Below are 12,670 nucleotides of genomic sequence, written 5' to 3'. Positions count from 1 at the left end.
TAGCATCTCCAGCTGCATCATATCCCGAGTTTGGAGGAACAACTTGGAGAATTTAGTCACTCCTGGGGGAATAAAGGATTATGCTTGACTTTATGGAATCAACATTTGGTTGAATATTTGTTGCATGTATTCACGCATGACTACATAAATGAACAAATTGACTATATAACCTAGTCATGTTTTTATTCTCTTTGTGGGCTAATTTTTTTCTTAACAATTTCTCTAGATAAGACTGGGGAGTCTTTTCATCACATGTCACATGTTGAAGGGCAAGATGGAATCTGACCTCATCAATGTGAAAATCTGGTTCTTCAAAGTGCAAGGTATTTCATTTCTTTACCAAACAAGAGATGACTGGGAGGATGGTTTGCTTTGTACAGAAGCCCCCTCCTCAAGCTGGAGGGCATATTGCTTCTGTGAAAGTATTTATATTTACAAAAGGTGAATCTGGCCTACTAAATCAGAACCACATATAAAGCAGAACATCTCTGTAGTTCCCCCCCCCACCCTTAAATAAATACTACTTCAATCTGAGGGTTTGAAAGTGAGGCATAAGATTTGTGAGAACTGGGGCAGTACAATGATCAGCCCCGCTTCAGTGTGACTTTACCAGCGGCCAGAGGCAACTAGTGATAGGACCACTTCTACTGGGAGCACCTCGGGCATCTGCATCTGAATTAGGAGTTCTCAGCAAGAACTCAGTTAGGTCTAAAGGGTTTTTTTCAGTTTTTTTAAAAAAAAAAGACCAACAGCTTTGATCCAGCCCATTACAAAAGCTACAAAAGCTCTGTTGAATACTATAGTAGAGTTTTTGCCCACATTTGTGTATAGTTTTTATCATAAACTTCTCTGGTCATTTGGACACAATCAAATGACACTGTGATGTTTGTTATGCTCTTTTCTTCATGGTTATCTTTCCTGCTACATATATCATTAGGGTCATGAATTTGTGTAACTCATAAATTTAATATATCTCATAAGAACTTCAAAAGCCATAAATGTACTGAAAGAAACTATTCTCCACTTTTTCAGTATGAAGGGCATGGGGTCCTTTCTATTTTCTCTTATAGTCTTTTTAATTTTGAATTCTTATTTTAATGGCCCTTAATTCCTTATTTATTCTGGATTTCTGTACCCAGTGCTTTACCTGGTTACAAAAAAATTACCTAATTACATTAGTCTCACTTGCTACCCTTCAGGGTATCTTTATTATACGTTGCTGGACCTGTTTAAAGCCTTGTATGCCTTTATTAATCAGGCCACTTTTACCTTGGAGTTGAGGTGACTAACTTGTCTGTTTAGGCTAGAGGATTAAAAATATTCCCAGTGTCAACATTTTACCAATAAAAACCTCATGTGCAGCTTTGATTACTTTTGTGTGAGAAAAATTATAAGGAAAAAGGACATTGCTTCCTCTTGCTTTCATTATGTGTTTAGTGATTAACCTCAAAGAAATAGCAAAATAAAAAGAAATTAATTTAAAAGAAACGATATGCAATCAAATCTATTCACCCTCATTTTTTCTCTGACCATCTTACTTATCTCCATTTCTAGCATAAAATATATGCTTAATACACGATAGGTGCTCAGTAAACCTATATTGGATTGGCATGAAATGAATCTGTCAGCATATTTTTGATATGACAAATCATGTACTAAATGTTATGAATGATAACTCAAGATTTTCAGATTTTCCTTCTCAAATTATGCTCAAACATGATCTAATGAGATGCTGGGACTGCAGTCAACAATGCATTTGGTTGTAAAAAATACAATTCTTTGGTCATCACTCAGAAAATTGCTGAGACACTAAATCATGTCATAAATATATACAGCAACAACTGTGTTTATCTCTAGTTTCCATGAATTGGTCATCCAAACAAAAGATTTGCCTGGACTGTTTTGTTTCTTAACATGTAAACTTGAAGTCTTAAGCCTTCCAATTATGTTTAATGAGAGTTCTTAGAGTTATAAGGTACATGAGTGAATTGTTAAATAATTTAATTTAGTAAGGACTTTAAAAAGCTATGTTTTAAAAGATTGGCTTGAACAGACACCAAAGACCGCATGTTGTACTCTTCCATTTATATGAAATGTCTAGAAAAGTCAGAGAGACAGAAAGGAGATTAGTGGTTGCCTGGAGCTGTGGGTTGGGGACAGGAATTAACTGTAAGTAGGCACAGGGATCTTATTGGGACAATGGAAATAAATGTTCTAAAAGAATCAGGACAATGGTTACATAACTTGGCAAATTTACTAAAATGTTTCACACACATACACATGCATATAAGAATGGCATGATTAAAATGTTTCAAGTGTTATGTTATTTCAGTGATTGCTCAATAAAATGTACTCAGGTTAAGCTTTTTTACAACCTGTCATTTTTTTTTTACCAAAAACAGGATATTCTGGACATTTGCTATGCCTTCCCACATTTGGGGATGGATGTGCATGCCTTATCTCCCAATGTTAACCACTTTACTCAAGAACTCAGATAATGACAGTGACCCAAATATTCTCAGGAAGGGACTGTAAAATTCATACAGGCACATCAGTCATGTCTATCTTAATCACAGCTCGGTATTCTCAGAGCCAATCATGGTATCATCTATCTGATATATACTCCATAAATATCTGTTGAATGAATAAATGGAGAATTGCATTAATGTATAGTTCCACAATAAAGCAGCTGATTCTATAGCAGAATTTCCTATATATGTAAGAAGCTATATTAAGTAATTAATAACCTGCTATTTGTTTTGGTACCTTACTTCTATTTAAGATTTACACACAAGTATTTTCAACCAAATATCATTTTATCTGTACACTACTATTATGAAGTATTATTTTATTTTCCTGTCAACTATTGAATATTTCCTTATGGGAGGGGGTTAAAAAGAAGCACAATGTTCCATTAACTTACTAGAATACAATGAAAACCCATTTTTACAATCATAGAAATACAAGGTTATTCCATGTTCTGGTTTATTCATAAAAGTATGTTGGAAAGACCTACTTGCAATTCAGCTTTTGGCAGCGGACCTTTTTTAGTAACAAAATCAATAAAAGTCAGGGTGCATTAAGGAATTTATGGATCAAACAAAGGCATTTTGGCATTAAAAAGAAATTAATTCTCTATAACCTGAGCTTGACTTATGATAGTCAATTCTGCTGAGCTAAAATGATTTATTTAACCCAGTCACAGAATGCTAATTTCATAGTCCTTTCTTTGCTCCAGCTGTTCCTGAATAGGTGTTAGAGGTAATTAACTGCCATTTTTCTCAGTAATTCAGAAACTGCAATGAATCAAAAACCTCTGTTGTGAGTGACTGTAGAAAATGGCAACATTTAGTTTATTATGTAGCACATTCTTATTGCAGTTGTTAAATGTTGGGAGTAGTTACCCCAGAATTTATTATGCATAACTATTAGATAATTGGTTTTTCTCACTGTATACCAACTCTAAATCCACTGATGCACACACACATAAATTTATGTACCCACAAACACCCTCATAAACGAACATGAATTTGCACTGACACACCCAAACAGCTGCATATTATTTATAACAACTGTAGTGGTAAATATAATTGATTAAAATTACAATATTATGTTTAAACTAAGGGCCACTAATTTTGAACACAGAATTGTTCTTCATTGTGCCATCCTTTAAAAATAGATATCTTGAGAGAAAATCATGATTCCAATTCATACATGGCCATAGGGTTGTAAGAAAGAATGTGCCTTTTCCCTTTATGTATGACACCAGAGAGAATGTGTAGGTATTATCACCAGTGTGTGATTCGAAGGTACTCAGACTTTTACCTATCTCTCAACTGAGACCATTAGTAACTGTACCTATTACAATGAGTCCATTTGAAAATTCCTTCTGGAAGTAGTGCCATAACTGGAAGCTCAGTGCTCAGCTCATTAGCATACTGTCTGTGTAGGCTGCTGGGAAACGGTCGTTGCTTTCTGTACCTTTGATCCTGTGGCAGAGGTAAAGAATTCCTAAAACCAATATTCAGCCTCTTATTTGTAATCGAAACCTGCCCTGGAGGCTAAATGTGTGGAGTTCAGCCGCCAGAGCCACAGAGGACTTGCCATGTGTTTTTCACCTTGGCAATTTCTATCTGCAGAGTTTCCACTGGTGCTGGGTTTTCACTTAAGAGGGTGATGATAAGGAGACTATCGCTACTTCCATGAGCTAAGTAACCACGTGCCTAAACAGGGCTTCCTGTGGCAGAGGTAATGCAGCTAGAGAACTTGTTCTCCTTTGTATCCTCAATGGACTGAAGTACACCAAGGAAAGCCCACTGGGCCCAGAAAACAACTTTTCAACACATTCTCTTTTTTGGACTAAAGGAGTCACTGTTAAATTATCACACTGACATCTTGTTTGATAATGTCTGTCATTCTGGCTATACTGGAAACTTCTTTAGATTAAGGGCCACTTTTTCTTTCTGTTTGCTACAGTATACACAGTGCCTTTAGCTTAGTACATGGTAGGAAATTGATACTTATTTGTTGATTTTTTTTTTGATTCAATAAAACATATTTGTGTGAATACTCACTTAACTGACATTATTCAGTTACAAACTCATTGGGCTTGTTAGGATTCCTGAAGCCCACCCATGTGAAGAGAGCCTGATGACTGCCTGTAGATTTGATGTTATGTTTATTCCCAACAATGCCCAGTGTGTATTTAGGACTTTCAAAATAATGTCTGCAGTATTATTTCAAAACCAGTTTATCTGTTTGACTCAGTGTTAAAGCATTTCTTCTTTCTGAGATCATCGGGAACAATTAAAAACTGACTTTTCTTAACCATTCTCCTTAGTCCCAGGCTTTAGGTAGAAGTTTCAATTCCTTAACCACTTGAGACTTAATTCTGCTGTGTCTCAGTTCATACTTGGAGTAAGCACCCCACTCCCACAGCTTTATGGGCCAGCATCTCTTTCAGGAACCATGCTCACATAAGATAGTGGTCCTTAGTTCCCCCTTGAGTGGCCCCTGGCTGAAATGGAAAGACTTACCATCAAGTGAACATGAGGTCTAAGAGATGCATTTCCTTTTGGAACAGATTTCTCCTTGTCTTGATTTCTGCCCAGGTGTACACTGGCCTTCAAATCTGAGGATTTATTTGTCATTTGTGAAGTATTGACAGGGTCCCCTGCACTGAATAAAACATAGGAGGCAACATGCTTCACTTTCCCACTGGGCTTAGATTTGAGGTAATTATGGTTCAGGGTTTTGTGCATGTTTGGAATTTAAAACTGTTCCTCTGTCAGTGTGTTGATTTTATGGTCAGTCTCAAGAGTAAGTAGATTTCAAAAACATAGGCAGTTAAGAGGAGAGTTGGCCGACTGTGAGATAGACGTATCTGGATAATAGTAGTATTCGTCCCACAAGATGGTTCTGAAAGGAGGGTTATAATTGACTTAAGCCATTTTTTGCTGCCTGTTCTTTCAAACATGTGGCTGGAAAGCCTTTTCTGGTCTCTTAGCTCAAATGCTCAAGCATATTCTGTAACAGTCATGCAGCCTAGTCCAACACAAAGAAAGTATTGTACTTCTTCACTTGCCTAAGTTTTTTTGCAAGATCAAAAGTGAAAGCTATTTCCATTTGAATTGGAAATATGCAGTAAATGTTTTCTTGATAAAACTTTTGATTTCTCTGTGCATTGTAAGGAAGGCAAAAAGTAAATTGGATTGTATCTCCATAAAGCAGTAAAAATGGAATAAGATTTTTCTTTTTCTGAAAATGTCACAGGCTGATATCCAAGAGACGATCAAACTGTTCAGTTGCATAAGGGACAGTACTTAGAGTTGGGAAGTAGGATTTAGGAATACACTTTAAATCTCATAGACTGAGAGTTTGTGATATATCAACAAGGGTTTGCCTTAAGTTTAGCTTAGAGTGATTTATAAAGAATTTGTAAATCAGCTCATCAAGTAAAGATGTTTACAAAGGGTATTGATATGACTTAGGATGAAGTGATTCTAACGTCCCTTAAACATGTTAGAAATGCTGTTTTCACAATGTTAGTTATTATGCAAAAGTCAAACATTCCTAACAAGGAATTTATTGAACAAGGTTTTATTGTATAATTAGAATTTGTAACTAAAGTTACAGAAAACAATTTTTTCCTCAAACTATTTTATAACTAATTATTTACACCAGAAGTTTGCATCTTGTGTCTCCCCCACCCCCACTTCCCCTCTTTGTTCCTAACAACAACCACAGGTACAAAGCAGAAACCAATGAGGGCCATCCACCTGGGGTGTCATTTTTTTTTTCATTACAATGAGCCCAAAATATAATGATAAGCCACTGAGGAGAGGAGAGAGGAGACATAAGGAATGCATTATTATTGTCTCTCTTATGGATTTCAGACCAATTGTAGGGGGAAATCTACATCTGGGAGAGTCCTGGGAGGTTGTCCATAGCTGCTGGAGGCAAGGATCTTGTGGGAGAAACAAAGGCCATGGCTATGCAGACAAGTCAGTAGAGCTCACAGTCCAGGGAGCCCACTAAGGTACCTGTGGGTCCTCAGTGTATATCACCAGTATGGAAACGAAAGTCAGAGTGGACATAGCAGCCCCTGAGAGGGAATAGGAATGGGCCTGGACCTGGTGCTTGGAAAGAGGAAGATTCCTAGTGTTTGTGAAGGGAAGAATAGAGTGAGCAAGGCACATTTAGAGCTGGGAAGAGACTGACCACAGACCCTAGGCCTGAATCTATACTTTTGATCTCATCTTTGCCTGGGAGCCATGGCCATTCCAAGGCTGGGGCAAAATCTGCAGTGTCCTTGGCCTGGGCGTGATTGCTTGGGCACAAATAGGGTAAAAAGCCAGGAGAAGCTGCACCCTCCCCCAGAACAGGGCAGTTCAAAGCAATCATTTTTTTCCCCGCTGATGTGCAGAGAAGAACCTAAGGGCGGGAGCTGGTCCCGAATCCTGTGTCCTACTTAGGACACAGTGCTGTGGGTGGGGCCTGTTGAAGCTGCTCACTTAAAGCTGCTCACTTAAAGACCGCATAGTGGAACATGGAACATAAGGGCCTGAGAAGACACGGTACTCTTGTCGACAACTGAGGACCTGGTGAAGGGCCTCTTGGTGAAGACAGGCAGGTTACACTCTTAGACTCTGACCCGCCTCATGAATAGTCTGCTGTACATGCTGTAAACCTATTAGTATCTGTAGATTTGGCATCTGCTCTTTATGTCCCTGGGCATGAAACCCTTGATAATTGCTTTTGACAGTACATAGTTTATCTTCTTCACATCAAGATGGACTCCACTTTCAAAGAATTTTAGGATACTTTCTTTGGGAATAATGGATTTCCTGGTTACTCCAAGGATGAAGGAGCTGGCCTTCAAGGGACAGAGAAGTGTGAAGACAATCTTGGAAGGTTTCAAGTTGCATCTTTGACTGTTTCCCAGGGACCTGCTTTCCATTAACAGGGCTCAGGCTGGGGAACATGACAGAGATGCAAGGTGACAGTCTTAACCTGCAAGAGCAGAAATGGATTAAATGTCATCATTAGTCGGGGTGACAGGCCAGTAGGCCTAAATGTTGTTCAGGTACTAAATATTGAGTGTTACTGAGAATAGAACAGGAAAACAGGCTTTGATGGTCTAGGTAGCACCCTGGAAGACTTACTCTGATGGCTCAGGGCCAGAAACTACCCCCAGGAAAGGTACTTGGCCTCTGTGAGGGGACCCGGGCCACCTTAGCAGAGACAGAGAGCTCCCAGGAACAGTGAGACAGGCCCCGCCACCACCCAGCAGTGGAGGCCAAGTACCTTTCTCAGGCTGGAGTGGATGAGTAAGACTGGGACGGCATGTGTGGAAAACTCAGTAAAATGACCGAGAGCGGTGGTGTTACTGATGGAGGGCCTTCTTTTCCTTCAGGGTCTCTCTTTTTTTTTTCTTTTACATTATGAAGAGTTCCTAGTAATTTCAGTCTGAATTTTCACTTCTGATATTATTGAAAAAATAAGGGATCTTTTAACAGGTGCTATCACGTCATCGCTTCTCTGTAAAAGGACTAACAATATAGCTCTTCACCATACTGAAATCAAAGTTCTAAGATACGCAACCATAAGAGCAGAACTGGAGAAATACATATGCCTGTGCACTGCAAAGAGATGGAGGATTCTAGTCTCAGGCCAATACCCACGTCTCGTTTCAAAGTCAAACAGAAATACATTCCCAGAATTAGGCATTTCATATAGAAATAGAAAATGGAGCAGTGGAGGCACAGTACAGGAGTTAAGGGAAGGGGCTTTGAAAACAGAGTAGCAGGATTTTAACCCCAGACTCGGAATTTACAGTTTTGGAATCTTCTTCAAATCAGTTTGTCATGCTGTGTCTTGGCTGCTTTCCTTGTAAAATAAAGATATAATGACATCTACCTAGAAGGCTGAAAAATAATTTGACATTTTCACTCTGAGTTCAAGTTCTACCCTGAGATCTTTGGGCTTTAGATATGACGAGTCTCCCAGTCAGCCCACAACAGGACTATGGGAAGGGAGAGGGAATAAAACAAGGTGCCAGCTCAAGTGACAGTAATGTGTGTTCCATTATTTAGGAAGAGAAGTAGCGCTTCTCTGGGGGGAGGGTTATTTGGGCTGGATTGTAAGTGTCCAGTGTTTATAGACTTCCTGGAAGAGCTGGTTTGGGTTTTCCCTCTCCCTTATGGAATGTTTTGCTGTTGTTTATTACGTAACCGAAAGGGTTTTGCCAAACCCAGATCATTTGGAAAATAGAAGCAAAACTATAGACAAATATTAAGACAGGAATTTCCAACTGGTTTTGAAAGCAGAAACTTCTTTTCACTTTTCTTTTCTCAGAAGGCTCAGATAACGTATTTGAATTTGTCTCAAAGGTTAAACTTGAATAATATAATAATAATAAAGGGGTTAGTTAGTGGAAGAGGAATGGGTGGCCGAAAATTGTAACAGTCAAATCCCTAAGATGGTGGGAAGCTGCAGGGTGGAAGGAGATTTGAAAGGAGAGGTTTGGAAGGGGTACCGTATTTCAATGGTGGAAATTTTGGTAGCTCTTTCAACGACTTGGGTGGGAAATGGAAAATGGGAAGTGGCAGTGTCACTCAGAATATTGCCATTAGATTTCTATCTGTTGAATGGACAGATACTCTTTGGTAAAGGTATATACTAAACACACCTATGTCAGAAGACACAGCTACAGCTGTTATTTATTTTCAGTCAAAAGTAATATTTGAGTCAATTAGAATTGAGGAAGTTTGATATTGTGTAGAGGAATGTCATATTGATTTACCAATGTGAGGTTTATTCACTTACTGTTAAGTATTGTTTACTGTCATATAATTAAATTCTAAAAACCTCTGAGTAGAGAAATGGAGGCAGGCAGCCTCTATAAGCTAGAAACATTATGTATAATTGTTGCAGTTTTATTTTAAATGTGCAGAATAGTTGTCTACTTCCTTGTTTTCCTCAGGTGAGTATTTTTGTAAAGCAAAGGCCCTTTTCTAATGCCAGTGATGCTTTGTTCCAATATTATGGCTTTTTTGTATCAGAGGTTCTCAAAATGACTCTCTAATCTAATGACTGTAAATGGCTCTAAAGTCTAAAATGGCGAGTTAAATAATATATTCATAATCCAAGTCAATAGCTCAATTATGATGGAAAAAAAAACAGAGGTCTCAAACTGGTGACCCTATGGACCATTTTTTTGGCCCATACAGTTTAATAAAAACTTGGAATTCTTGTGACTTTTAAAGATTTAAGCTTTCACTGAGAAACTCAATTCTCAACTTCTTTGTCAAAGTTGAATTTGAGTGAATTCCACGGTGACAGGTAGGATTCTCCAGCCTTCACTGTAGTCCCCGGCTCAATGCCTTACTGATTTGCACATTTCCTATCCCATGATGGCATTTGAATCCAAGACATCTGATTTAGGCTTATTTTCATAATACTTTACTAATGGAATATTTATTAAAGAGTTCAATGAACTAATTAACACAAATGACTGGCTTGAATAATACGAATTTTGTTTTTGTTTTATTCTCTTTCTCTCTTTTTTTTCCTTTGGTGACAGACATTGGATGTTGGTAATCAGTTGTGTCCTTACTTTCCAAGTGAATTTGGGAGATGTTTAAAAATGGACTAATGATTACCTGGAGATTAATCTTTATGTCTATTTTTTTAAAAATATAATATTTCATACAATCTTAAAAAGCTATGTCCTTTAAAAAAAGCAAAAAGCTTCTAATTTAAAGGCACTATCCCAATATTTCTTTTTTTATTCCTATTTTTTTAAATAATTTTATTTTGGTATCATTAATCTACAGTTACATGAAGTACATTATGTTTACTAGGCTCCCCGCTTCACCAAATCCCCCAGACATCCCCATTCACAGTCACTGTCCATCAACATAGTAAGATGCTGTAAAATCACTACTTGTCTTCTCTGTGTTGCACAGCCCTCCCTGTGCCCCCCCAACACTATACATGCTAATCGTAATGCCCCCTTTCTTTTTTTCCCATCCTTATCCCTCACTTCCCACCCGTCCTCCCCAGACCCTTTCCCTTTGGTAACTATTAGTCCATTCTTGGGTTCTGTGCTTCTGCTTCTGTTTTGTTCCTTCAGTTTTCTTTTGTTCTTATACTCCACGTATGAGTGAAATCATTTGGTACTTGTCTTTCTCCGCCTGCCTTACTTCACTGAGCATAATACCCTCTAGCTCCATCCATGTTGTTGTGAATGGTAGGATTTGTTTTTTTCTTACGGCTGAGTAATATTCCATTGTGTATATGTACCACATCTTCTTTATCCATTCATCTAGTGATGGACATTTAGGTTGCTTCCATATCTTGGCTATTGTAAATAGTGCTGCGATAAACATAGGGGTACATCTGTCTTTTTCAAACAGGACTGCTGCATTTTTGGGGTAAATTTCTAGAAGTGGAATTCCTGGGTCAAATGGTATTTCTATTTTGAGAATTTTGAGGAACCTCCATACTGCTTTCCACAATGGTGGAACTAATTAAAATTCCCACCAGCAGTGTAGGAGGGTTCCCCTTTCTCCACAACTTCGCTAACATTTGTTGTTGTTTGTCTTTTGGATGGTAGCCATCCTTACTGGTGTGAGATGATATCTCATTGTGGTTTTAATTTGCATTTCTCTGATGACAAGCGATGTGGAACATCTTTTCATGTATCTGTTGGCCATCTGAATTTCTTCTTTAGAGAACTGTCTATTCAGCTGCTCTGACCATTTTTTAATTGTATCATTTGCTTTTTGTTTGTTGAGGTATGTGAGCTCTTTATATATTTTGGATGTCAAACCTCTATCAGATCTGTCATTTACGAATATATTCTCCCATACTGTAGGATACCTTTTTGTTCTATTGATGGTATCCTTTGCTGTACAGAAGCTTTTCAGCTTGATATAGTCCCATTTGTTCATTTTTGTGTTTGTTTCCCTTGCCCGGGGAGATATGTTCAAGAAGACGTCACTCATGTTTATGTCTAAGAGATTTTTGCCTCTCTTTTTTTCTAAGAGTTTTATGGTTTCATGACTTACATTCAAGTCTTTGATCCATTTCAAATTTACTTTTGTGTATGGGGTTAGACAGTGATCCAGTTTCATTCTCTTACATGTAGCTGTCCAGTTTTGCCAGCACCATCTGTTGAAGAGACTGTCATTTCCCATTGTATGTCCATGGCCCCTTTATCGAATATTAGTTGGCCATATATGTTTGGGTTAATGTTTGGAGTCTCTGTTCTGTTCCATTTGTCTGTGGCTCTGTTCTTGTGCTAGTACCAAATTGTCTTGATTACTGTGGCTTTGTACTAGAGCTTGAAGTTGGGGAGTGAGACCCCCCTCCCTTTATTCTTCCTTCTCAGGATTGCTTTAGCTATTCAGGGTCTTTGTTGTTTCCATATGAATTTTTGAACTATTTGTTCCAGTTCATTGAAGAATACTGTTGGTAGTTTGATAGGGATTGCATCAAATCTGTATATTGCTTTGGGCAGGATGGCCATTTTGACGATATTAATTATTCCTAGCCAGGAGCATGGGATGAGTTTCCATTTGTTAGTGACCTCTTTAATTTCTCTTAAGAGTGTCTTAAAGTTTTCAGGGTATAGGTCTTTCACTTCCTTGGTTAGGTTTATTCCTAGGTATTTTATTCCTTTTGATGCTATTGTGAATGGAATTGTCTTCCTGATTTCTCTATCAGTTTGTTAGTGTACAGGAAAGCCACAGATTTCTGTGTGTTAATTTTGTATCCTGCAACTGTGCTGAATTCTGAAATTAGCTATAGTAGTTTTGGAGTGGAGTCTTTAGGGCTTTTTATGTACAATATCATGTCATCTGCAAATAGTGACAGTTTAACTTCTTCTTTACCAATCTGGATTCCTTGTATTTCTTTGTTTTGTCTAATTGCTGTGCTAGGACCTCCAGTACTATGTTGAATAACAGTGGGGAGAGTGGGCATCCCTGTCTTGTTCCTGATCGCAAAGGAAAAAGCTTTCAGCTTCTCGCTGTTCAGTATGATGTTGGCTGTGGGTTTATCATATATAGCCTTTATTATGTTGAGGTACTTGCCCTCTATACCCATTTTGTTGAGAGTTTTTATCATGGATGGGTGTTGAATTTTATAGAATGCTTTTTCAGCA

The 12,670-nt window shown here is 38.1% G+C and overlaps 1 long non-coding RNA gene across 2 annotated transcripts in view; it reads left to right on the top strand.

Annotated features, from left to right (window-relative positions):
• Positions 1–12,670, top strand: part of LOC118972909 (uncharacterized) — a 319,039-nt gene that overhangs the window by 289,594 nt on the left and 16,775 nt on the right. For both annotated transcript variants that reach the window (XR_012132833.1, XR_012132834.1), the window contains one exon: positions 227–323. This is a non-coding gene — a long non-coding RNA (uncharacterized lncRNA). The remainder of the gene's footprint in view (positions 1–226; positions 324–12,670) is intronic.

This window comes from Manis javanica, chromosome 6 (assembly GCF_040802235.1).
Source record: "Manis javanica isolate MJ-LG chromosome 6, MJ_LKY, whole genome shotgun sequence".
Taxonomy (NCBI): Eukaryota; Metazoa; Chordata; class Mammalia; order Pholidota; family Manidae; genus Manis; species Manis javanica.
The sequence above is the reverse complement of the archived record's forward strand: the minus strand, read 5'-3'. Positions and strand labels throughout refer to the sequence as shown.